We start from the raw sequence: 12280 nt of genomic DNA on the forward strand, positions 1-12280 counted from the left end.
TCTATTCAGCATTGGGAGCATAAATAAAAAGGAAATTCTAATTAGAAATTTAAATTAATTTGAGAATTAAAAGCTAAATGGTTATACCATGGTCCATGATAGCAGAATCAAAGGAAAGTGGTGTATTCAGATCCTATTTTAGTTACCCAGGAAACTCATAGCTATGAAGAAATACACCCTATATATATTATAATGAGGCTGAGGTAAAGCAGACAACACTTTGCAAGTCAATTTTTTGCTACAGTCCATCATCTGGTGAAGAAGGTCCTCGAAGCCCTTGGTGTGGATGTGCAGTTGTTATGCAGCACGGACAGATAGTGTTGGTGCAGCACGGAGATCCAGATGGAACAACGGAAATTGCTGTGGCAGAATGGCAATAGGAAGAGCAATCAGGAATCAAATGATCCGATGAATCAGAGTTGAGCTTACGACAACAAGCATAACAGAGTTGTTATTTACAAGTAAGCAGAGGAGTCTCAGCGATGGGGAGCCGGTTAAGCAGAGATAAATTGCATAGCAGGTTCAAAGGCAGAGCTGGTCTGGCAGCATAGCAGAATCAGAATAAGTCACCATAGAACCAGTGAAGAGGGCTAAGTTGTAGCCAGCGGTGTAGCAGTCTTACCAAGCAATGTATCAGAGCTGGGTTTGTCACAGAGTTTTAGAGTAGTAAGTCAATGAACAGTATTAGTGTGTACATCATCTACCTGAGCACTCAAGCAGCAGTCAGCAGCCAGAGCCAGCCTACAAGGCCTGGATACGTGACATCAGAGGGGCGCTTCATGTTGTCACGGCCATGTAGAATGCCTTTGGAAGAAAAAGGATGCTGTCCCTGGTGGTGGCGGATAGAATAGGTCTGCAATATTGTCAGTGCAGCGAGTCCACTAAAAGTCAAGCAGTATTTTTAAGGAGAGTTTATTGGTAGCAGTGATGAAATCAGAAGAAAACTCCCCCCATTATTAGATGCTTCCAGGAGCTTAATGGCAAAAATTAAAGTACAACCCATGAATCAATAGTTTGTAGAATCACTTTTTATGTTAGTTAAGTTCATTGAGGATTGTAGGCATATGTTTATGCACACCTCTCTTGGGGTCCCACCACAGCATTTTTCTTGAGTTGAGGTCTGGACTGTGAATTGGCCATTGCAACACCTTGATTCCTTCATTTTCAGCGATTTTGATGTGATGAGCTTGGGATGATTGTCTTGTTGCATGAAGCAATTTTAGCCAAGCTTTAGTTTTTGCATGGATGGCATCACATTTGACGCTACAATACTCTGGTAAACAGAAGAGTTCATGGTTGACTCAATGATTGAAGGTAGGTGCCCAGGTCCTGTGGCTATAAAAAATGTCGAAATTTTCAACCCTCCAGGAGTGTCTGACAAGTGGTGTGCGAAGACCTTATCATATGTCCGTTCTCTTTTTCTTTTATTGCAGATTATTCATCTGTTCATCTGCAAATATTATATATATATATATATATATATATATATATGCACATACATATATGCATATATATATACACATACATATATATATATATATATATATATATATATATATATATATATGACTCGCCCCCTGGGCCGTGGGGCACTCGGAACCGGGCAATAGGGAGACGATGGGGGTAGTAGTGGCGACCCGGTCCCGTGGCTCAGGGTGGTCAGACCAGTGGCAGCCTTTTAGATGTTTCAGATAATGTCCGACTACGCCACCCGTGGATTGCGGCTATTAGGAACCGCCGCTGCAGGGCAGACCGCTGGGGCCGATGATGGATGCAGCTGGGATGGTGTGACTCCCCACGGGAAGAGTGCGGCCCCAGGGAAGTGTAGTGGATGGTGGGAGTGATGGTGGTGGGAGTCCCAGTACCGTTAGTGCTGGAGGGGCGAAAGAGCACACAGACAACGTACTGTAGTCCAATGTCTTTTACTCACAGTTCAGGTGCTCCGGGTCACTTCTGCGCAAGCAGTGACCACCCAAGCTGTGCAGTGTCCACCAGATGAGGGGCTCGGTCAACCCCCAGGCAGTTCAGGAGCATGGCACAGGACCCCCTTCAATCCTTTCTCTGGCCTGCCTCACCAGTGACCCACTTTTGTCCAGCTGCCGCGGACTTGCGCGGGTAAACGTGGGCCCCGTTCTCCGCTGTCCTATATGGTGCCTTCCTAGCAGGTTTGATGAGGTGCTGCACCAATAAATGGTCACAGCCTCCGGTCTTTGGCTGAGGGTTGTTTCTCCTCCACCAACTTGGGATCCGGTACCCTTAATCTGCCTGACCCTGCACCCTGGATTCTCGTGGGTTCTTAGGGTCCCTTCCACCTTCTTGTTCCTGAGCCCTTCTGTTCCTCTGTCTCTTCTTCTCCTTTTCTATTCTGTCTTCTCCTCCTTCCCTTGGCCTCTTCTCCAGGCCCACTTCCCCTTCTCCTCTCAGGCTCCAGCCTTTTCTCTAGGCCTGCCTCTGAGCAGAGCTCCTACAGAGGCCTCTGCTCCCTGTCTTCTCCCCTCTCTGCACAGACTGAACTTCACTTCTCCCTGAGCTAAGATGGTGCCCACCTTTTATACCTCCCTCTGACCATGAGCCCAGGTGACCAGCAACCAATGGGCTCCTTCCTACGCTCAGGAACCAACCCCTATCTGCCCCTACAGCACTGGGTATTCCACCCCCCTCCCCACTCCAGTCAGGGACATAGTCGGTCATGCCTGCACTTCTGTCTAGTGGAAGCACCGTTGAGCTGTCCCTCGGAAATGGGGTGTGTGTGCTGTATGCAGCTAACTGAGCCTTGGTCCATACTCCATCCTTACCCGGGAGTGGAATACCACACCTCTGGCAGAGGTGCAATACCCCTGTAGCGGCCGAACCCTCGGGGCGCTACATATATATATACAGTCTTAGCCGTAAGTGTTGGCACCCATTGTTCCAGAAAATGAAGTATTTCTCCCAGAAAATTATTGCAATTACACGTTTTGTTATTCACATGTTTATTTCCTTTGTGTGTATTGGAGCAACACAAAAAAAACACAGAGAAAAAAATTGGACATAATTTTACACAATACCCCAAAAATGGGCCGGACAAAATTGTTGGCACCTTCTCAAAAATGTGGGTAAACAACTTTGTTTCATGCATGTGATGCTCATTCAAACTCACCTGTGGCAAGTAACAGGTGTGGGCAATATGAAAATCACAACTTAAACCAGATAAAAAGAGAAGTTGACTCAATCTTTGCATTGTGTCTCTGTGTGTGCCACACTAAGCACGGAGAACTGAAAGAGGAGAAGAGAACTGTCTGAAGACTTGAGATCCAAACTGTTGAAAAATATCAACAATCTCAAGGTTACAAGTCCATCTCCAGAGATCTTGATGTTCCTTTGTCCAGGGTGTGTAACATAATCAAGACATTTACAACCCAGGGCACTGTAGCTAATCTCCCTGGATGTGGACAGCAGAGAAAAATTGATGAAAGGTTGCAACACAGGATAGTCCAGATGGTGAATGAACAGTCCTCAATCAAGTTCCAAAGAAATTCAAGCTGTCCTGCAGGCTCAGGGTGCATCAGTGTCAGCGCCAACTATCCATTGACATTTGAGTGAAATTAAATGCTATAGCTGGAGACCCAGGAGGACCCCACTGCTGACACAGACACATAAAAAAAAATTGCCAAAATCCTTCTGGGAAAGCGTCTTGTGGACAGATGAGACCAAGATAGAGCTTTTTGGTAAAGCACATCATTCTACTGTTTACCAAAAATGGAATAGGACCTACAAAGAAAAGAACACAGTACCTACAGTCAAATATGGTGAAGGTTCAAAGATGTTTTGGGGTTGCTTTGCTACCTCTGGAACTGGGTGCCTTGATTGTGTTCAAGGCATCTTGAAATCTGAAGATTACCAAAGAATTTTGGGTCGCAATGCAGTGCCCATTATCAGAATGCTAGGTTTTCATCTTTGGTCATGGGTCTTCCAGCAGGACAATGACCCCAAATATACTTCAAGAAGCACCCAGAAATGGATGGAAACAAAGCGCTGGAGAGTTCTGAAGTGGCAGCAATGAGTCCGGGTCTAAATCCCATTGAACACCTGTGGAGAAATTTTAATATTGCTGTTGGGAGAAGGCACCTTCAAATATGAGAGACCTGAAGCAGTTTGCAAAAGAAGAGTGGTCCAAAATTCCAGTTGAGAGGTGTAAGAAGGCTGGTGATAGTTATAGGAATAGATTAATTGCAGTTATTTACTCCAATGTGAGTGCAACCAAATATTAAGTTGAGGGTGCCAACAATTTTGTCCAGCCCATTTTTGGGGCTTTGTGTGAAATTGTGTCCAATTTGCTCTTTTTTTCAGTTTTTGCTTGTGTTGTTTCAATATACACAAAGGAAATAAACGTGCATAAGAAAAGTCGGCCATGACTGTATATATTTATGGCTTTGACTAAATCTACAGGTTTTCACATTCTATATTTATTAAAAAAAAGCTCTGGCCATGTGTTCTATATACAGTACAATAACAACCACTTAAATGTGGTTCTGATTTAAAATGGAAAAAATATCTGATAAAACAAAGGCTTTTTAGTACTGTAAATGTTTCAGCAGATCTTACGTTATAACACAGCCTGTATATTAAAGATTATATAATGAACGAGGCACTCAACCAAATGTTCTCAAAAGACACACAATAAGTCCATGCTCTCAAAATTTATAGATATTCTATAAGGTGGAGCATTTCTGAATATACAGGAATTGCGTCCAGTAACAGCATTTACTTGGCTTTAGCTTAAAGAATTGGAAACAGAGGATAAATATTAACACACAACCTGACTCATGTCTGTCCAAGATGCAGTTTAAAAAGAGGAAAATAAATCAGACTTATATAAAAGGCAAAAAAACAACTTCCAAATGTTGTTTTCAGTTGAAAAAAGTCACCTGGTACTAGTGCTGCTCCAGTCTGTATCTTGTGGATGCTTCATGCACCAAAAGTGTTAAATCTAAGTTATACCTTACCTTAAATAATCAATTTCATTTCAACAAACTTATGTTGATTATATATGCAATGTAATGTCTAGAAAAATTTAAAATTACGATATTTACCAAAAATTATGTTTTCTGTCCCTCCCAAACAATACTCCAAAGTGTAGTCCACTACGTGTCTCCCTTTTGTCTAACTTGATATCCACTACCTGTGGTCAAATGTAATCTGTTTTTAGTACAAGAAACACCAAAAGAGTCTGAGACGGATTAAAGGAAGTGGGTGTGGGGCTTTGTCTCTCAACAGACCAAAACAGAGGGGTAGGCTTTCAGTTCAGGGCAGGCATCTGATTGGACTCTAAGTTAGGAAAAGGAAGTGCCAGGACATATAGTGCTAGCAGATTTCACAGACTATTTACACGCCCCCATTAATTGAGTGGTAGATGGAAGATCATCTTGAAGGAAAATAAATATACAGTTGTGCTCAAAAGTTTACATACCCCTGCAGAATTTTTCCTTTCTTGGCCTTGTTTCAGAGAATATGAATGATAACAAAAAAACTTTTTCTCCGCTCATGGTTATTGGTTGGGTGAAGCCATTTATTGTCAAACTACTGTGTTTTCTCTTTATAAATCTTAATGACAACCAAAAACTTCCAAATGACCTTGATCAAAAGTTCACATACCCTAGTTCTTAATACCGTGTATTGCCCCCTCTAACATCAATGACAGCTTGAAGTCTTTTGTGGTAGTTGTGGATGAGGTTCTTTATTTTCTCAGATGGTAAAGCTGCCCATTCTTCTTGGCAAAAAAGCCTCCAGTTCCTGTAAACTCCTCGGCTGTCTAGCATGAACTGCGCGCTTGAGATCTCCTCAGAGTGACTCAATGATATTGAGGTCAGGAGACTGAGATGGCCACTCCAGAACCTTCACTTTGTTCTGCTGTAGCCAATGACAGGCCGGCTTGGCCTTGTGTTTTGGATTATTGTAATGTTGGAACGTCCAAATACGTCCCATGTGCAGCTTCCGGGCTGATGAGTGCAAATTTGCCTCCAGTATTTGCTGATAACGTGCTTCATTCATCTTTCCTTCAACTTCTACCAAGTTTCCTGTGCCTTTGTAGCTCACACATCCCCAAAACATCAGCGATCCCTCTCCGTGCTTTACTGTAGGAATGGTGTTCCTTTCATCATAGGCCTTGTTGACCTCTCTCCAAATGTAACGTTTATGGTTGTGGCCAAAAAGTTCAATTTTGGTCTCATCACTCCAAATTACCTTGTTCCAGAAATTTTGAGGCTTGTTTCTCTGCTGTTTGGTGTATTGTAGGAGAGATACTCTGTGGCATTTGCGCAGTAATGGCTTTCTTCTGGCGACTCGACCATGCAGCCCATTTTTCTTCAAGTGCCTCCTTATTGTGCATCTTGAAACAGCCACACCGCTAGTTTTCAGAGAGCCCTGAATTTCAGCTGATGTTATTTGTGAGTTTTTCTTTGCAACCTGAACAATTTTCCTGGCAGTTGTGGCCAAAATTTTTGTTGGTCTAATTGACCATGGTTTGGTTTTTGCAGAGCCCTTGATTTTCCATTTGTTAATCACAGTTTGAATGCTGCTGACTGGCATTATCAATTCCTTGGATATTTTTTTCTATCCCTTTCCTGTGTTATACAGTTCAACTACCTTTTCCCGTAGATCCGTTGACAATTCTTTAGCTTTCCCCATGACTCACAATCCAGAAACGTCAGTGGCTGGATGAAAGATGCAAGAGTCTGTCTGGATCCCAGAAACTCACTCAGCTTTTATGCACACACTGATTACAAGCAAACAGGTCACAGGTGAGGATGTTACCTTTAGTAGCCATTCAAACCCATTTGCGTCAAATTCTGTGCATGTTGTCAGGCCAAAATCACCAGGGTATGTGAACTTTTGATCAGGGTTATTTGGATGTTTTTGGTTGTCATTAAGATTTAAAAAGAGAAAACACAGTAGTTTGACAATAAATGGCTTCACCCAACCAATAACCATGAGTGGAGAAAAAATTGTATTTGTTATCATTCATATTCTCTGACACAAGGCCAAGAAAGGAAAAATTCTGCCGGGGTATGTAAACTTTTGAGCACAACTGTATGACTGGAAAAACCATAATACAAATAGTCAAGAACATGAAAGCTACAAACATATGCTTTCATTTCATATTTTACCAAAATGACAGATGCACTTTAAAGAGGTTCTCCAGGAATAAAATAATAGCTAAAGGAAATGTCATTATAAATAAATTCCTAAATACATTTAACTAGCAAGTAAAAGTAGTTTTGCCTAAGGAGGTTATTCCTATGGAATTAAAATGACCCCTATCCTGTTACCTTGACGGAAACCTGTCTTAGGATAAATGCCTGTGAGAATGTGTAGTAAAACGCTTAGCCCCTTCCAATCATGTGCAGGAGGATGGGGCGCAGTGGATATTCTGATTTAATACTGGAGATAACAGGGATGCTGAAGTAAGAAGAGGCTGCTCACACTACTATCCACTCTGTATATCTGATCTAATGCTAGAGATACCAGGAGTGCTGAAGTAAGAAGAGGCTGCTCCCACTGCTCTCTACCCTGTGCATCTGATCTAATACACTGGAGATACCAGCAGTGCTACGATAAGAAGAGATTGCTCACACTGCTGTCTACCATGTCTTTCTTATCTAATACTGGAGATACTAGGATTGCTGAGGAAAGAAGAAGCTGCTCACACTGCATTCTACCCTGTTATCTGACCTAATACTGCAGATACAAGGGGTGCTGAGATGGCTTCTCACACTGCTGTCCACCCTTTTTTCTGATCTAATCCTGGACATTCCTGAGGTACTGAGGTAAGAAGAGGCTGCTCACACTGCTGTCCACCCTGTCTATCTGATCTAATACGGGAGATACCAGTAGTGCTGAGGTAAGAAGGGGTTGTTCCCACTGCTGCCCATCCTATCTGTCTGATCTAATACTGGAGATACCAGCAGTTTTGAGATGAGAAGAGACTGTTCACACTACTGTCCACCATGTCTTTCTTATCTAATACTGGAGATACTAGGAGTGCTGAGGTAAGAAGAAGCTGCTCACATTGATGACCATGCTGTTATCTGATCTAATACTGCAGATCCAAAGGGTGCTGAGCTAAAAGTAGGCTGCACACACTGCTTTCCACAATGTGTTGCTGATCTAATACTGAAGATTCATGGGGCACTTAGGTACAGAAGTAAAAAGAGGCTGCTCACACTGCTGTCCATCCTACCTGTGTGCTCTAATACTGTAGGTACCAGCAGTGCCTAGATAAGAAGAGATTGCTCACACTACTGTCCACCATGTCTTTCTAATCTAATACTGGAGATACTAGGAGTGCTGAGGTAAGAAGAAGTTGCTGAAACTGCTGTCCACCCTGTTTTCTGATCTAATACTGCAGTTACGAGGGTGCTGAGATAAAAGGAGACTGCTCAAACTGCTGTGTACCCTGTTTTGCTGATCTAATACTGGAGATTCCTGGAGTACTGAGGTAATAAGAGGCTGCTCACACTGCTGTCCATCCTGTCATTCTGATCTAATGCTGGAGATACCTGTGGTACTGAGGTAAAAGCTCACACTGCTGTCAACCATGTCTTTCTGTCCTAATACTGTAGGTACTAGGGGTGCTGAGTAGGGAATGGGATGAGAGGACCCTTGGATGTTTGGGTTCGTCGGGTTCAGCCGAACATTAGTCCAAAGATCAGTTCGGGTACCAGAACGTGACCCAAATTTGACCTCGAATCTGAACCGCATAAAAGCCAATGGTGGCCTGAACTTTGGTGCTGTAAAACGGCTGTAAATTGTTATAGCAAGTGCTAGAAGCCTGCAAAAGGAAGCAAAATGGGGGTAAGAGCAGGACAATCGCCCTGCATACAAATGTGGATAGGGAAATTACTTAAAATAACATAGAATAAAAAAATATAAAATTAATAATCTTGAACCAGGAGGCGGAGGTCCAAGTGGAGGAGTGGAGCAGTGTCTTGCGTATGTAATTTACTGTACTTGTTAATAAATAAATGAAAAAAATGACGTGCGGTCCCCTCTATTTTTAATAACCAACCAAGGGAAATATCAACGGACCTTTCCAGCCAATTAATATCAGCACCGAGCTGTCTGCTTTGCCTTTGCGGATTATTAAAAATTGGGGAACCCCAAAAAAATGACGTGGGGTTCCCCCTATTTTTAATAACTAGCTAAGGAAAAGCCAACAGCTGGGGGCTTATAATAATAGGCTGGGAAGGTCCATGGATATTGGGCCCTTCTGAGCCTAATAAGACCAGCCCTCAGCCGTCCCAAAAATGGCGCATTCATTAGATGCGCCAAATCTGGCTTTTAGAATTGGCTCTTTCTGATTGCCCTGCTGTGGTGGCAATTAGAGTAATAGTTTTGGGGGTTGATGTCAGTTGTTTAATGTAAGTTGGCACCCATGGGTTAGTAATGGACAGGTGTCTATTAGACACCCCCATTACTAACCCCGTATTTAAAAATAAAAAGTTTGTTTCAATAAAGGATCCCTGACACATTCCCTGGTTCACCCATATTTTATTAAAAAATACGCTGAAAAAAAGAGAATGGACAGCACCTCCAAAAACATACATTGATCTAATGCCTCTCGGCAAAAATATATAAAACTGAACATGAGGTTCTTAGTTTAACATTCTGATCAGACTGTATGAAGCCCACTGCCACGTCACAGCAAACCTCTTAGTGGCTTAGCGACAACGCACCAGCAGGGCAGGCGGCCTGGTGTCTCACTGCACCCATGCTGCAAGACTGAGTCCCCATGACTCCTGACCGCACCTCCCCACAAGCATAAAACCACAGCAATAATGGCCAACACACTGCACCAACACCACATGAGAGGAGCATTGTAACTCACCTTCCTCAAGCTCTCAAATTTCTAGGCAGGAAACATTAGGACCCACTAAGAGGTTTGCCGTGATGTGGCAGTGGGCTTCATACAGTCTGATCAGAATGTTAAACTAAGAACCTCATGTTCAGTTTTATATATTTTAGCTCAGAGGCATTAGATAAACGTAGGTTTTTGGAGGTGCTGTCCATTCTCGTTTTTCAGATTATTAAAAAATAACCTCCATAGCTCTGATGTAATCCACGGTGGTTCCTGCGATGTCCAGTGATTTTCAACTGAAACCTATGGAGCGTCGTTTTGAAAATGACGCTCCATAGGTCACTCCCTGTCATGTCTCATGGCTTGATGCCTGCTGACATTACACAGCTGACATCAACTCCAAAAACTATTACACCGATTGCCACCGCACCAGGGCAATCGGAAAGAGCCAAGGCTAAGCACCAGAACTGGCACATCTAATGGATGCACCATTTCTGGGGCGACTGAGGACAGGTCTTATTAGGCTGGGAAGAGCCCAATATCCATGGACCTTCAAAGCCAATTAATATCAGCCTCCAGCTGTTTGCTTTGCCTTAGCTGATTATTAAAAATAGGGGGAACCCCATGTCTTTTTTTGGGGTCGCCCCTATTTTTAATAAACAGCAAAGCAGACAACTGGGGGCGGATATTATTAGGCTGGGAATGTCCCTGGAAATAGAGGGGACCACACGTTTTTTTTAATTATTTATTTATTTAACACTGTCCCTCATTCGAGCAAGCGTCCTGTGCCTACGCTAGTCAGATCACAATGGCAGCACCACCCGTGCTCCCATGTTTATACAGGCCGGGTCACGTGTTGCGCCGGCCAATCACAGCCATGCCAATTCTTGGCATTACTTTGATGGCTCTGGAAGTGGCCACAGGCTAAAAGCTTGCTGATTGGCTGCGCTGCAGCCTTTTAACAAACTTTGTTGGGCACCGAACTCGAACAGTAAAACGTACTTCCGGGAAAAAGTCTGCGTTCGTAGTTCGGCTTCGCTCATCCCTAGTGCTGGGGTAACAAGGAGCCACTGTCACTGCTGTGCAGCTTGTCTTTCTGATATAATAGAGAAGATACCAGGGGTGCTAAGGTAATAAGAAAAGATTGCACACACTGCTCCACTTTCATTTACCCAATATATATGTGATAACTAGTAGAATAATGGGGGTCCAACCACTCGCTTGTGTGAATGAAGCCGTTGTCGATCTTGTGCATTTCCCCTCCATTCACTGCCTAATGGTCTGCCAGAGAAGGCTATCAATCACACAGGAGATATGGGTAGATGGACCCCCATTGATCTACCCATTATCAATGGGGCTGTCACCACCCATCAAAATAAGGTATATAGGGTCATGTCATATTAATGTCAATGGCAGTTCCTTAAATTTATTAAAGGGTTAAACCAATCTTTAAAAGTTAACTCTGATCCATAGAATACTGTAGGTAATAGCTCACTGATCACTGGGAGTCAGACTCTTGGGACCTCCATCAATCTCCAGTATGGGGCTCTGTGGAGCCTGTCTGAATGAAGCATTGGCTGGACATGCATGCCACCATTCCATTCAGTACAGTGCTTGGATTTTTCTAGTAGTCACAAAGTCAATGAATGGTGTGGTGGTATGTATGCGCTTCTAAAGCTTCATTCAGAAATGGTTTTGCAGAGCTCCGTTCTTGAGATTGGTGGGGGTCCTTGTAGTCATACCCCCACCGTTCAGCAAGTTATCACTACCCTTTGGATAAGTGAAAACATTTAAAGATGGAAATAAACCTTTAGAGATATCATAAAATGTTATGCAACTGATCTGCATATTATTGTAACTGTACTGTGTAGCTGTGAATCTATCACTGAACTGTGTGTCTCATCCTCTATCTTCCTCCAACAGCTTCTCCCTCCTCCCTCACCTCGCTTCTTCATAGATTTCTATTGGCTGTAGCAAGTAAAGCGATCTCTCTGTGTATGGACTTCTGGATATGGATTTCTTGTGGTCATTCACAGAAAACGATCAGTGCAGTAAGCAGAGAGTGGGGAAAATGTGGCAGAAAGGTGGAGAAAACCACATTTTTTGTCTAGTAAGATAATTGTTTTGATTGTGCTTATAATATTGTTTTTTGGGGAAAAATTGCAACAATAGTTACTTTTTAAATGTTAGAATACTGAAGACTTCTTCCCTGCTCTGTCATTGTTCTAATACCAATAATTGTGTATGTCTTACAAGATTAAACTCAGCTTCTGGCTTTTCCTTTGAACTATAGCCTGTGTTTGTTGTCAGGAAAAATAACTTTTCTTCTGATTCAAGTCACTTCCTACCGTACATCTGCTCTGAATGTTAATTTGTTATAGTTCTGTTCCATCCATACCTTATACTTATTGTCTTCCTATCCCTTGATACTTTCATGAAGCTTTA

This window comes from Phyllobates terribilis, unplaced genomic scaffold (genome assembly GCF_046119375.1).
Source record: "Phyllobates terribilis strain yellow unplaced genomic scaffold, ASM4611937v1 Scaffold_4__5_contigs__length_816908805, whole genome shotgun sequence".
NCBI classification, from domain to species: domain Eukaryota; kingdom Metazoa; phylum Chordata; class Amphibia; order Anura; family Dendrobatidae; genus Phyllobates; species Phyllobates terribilis.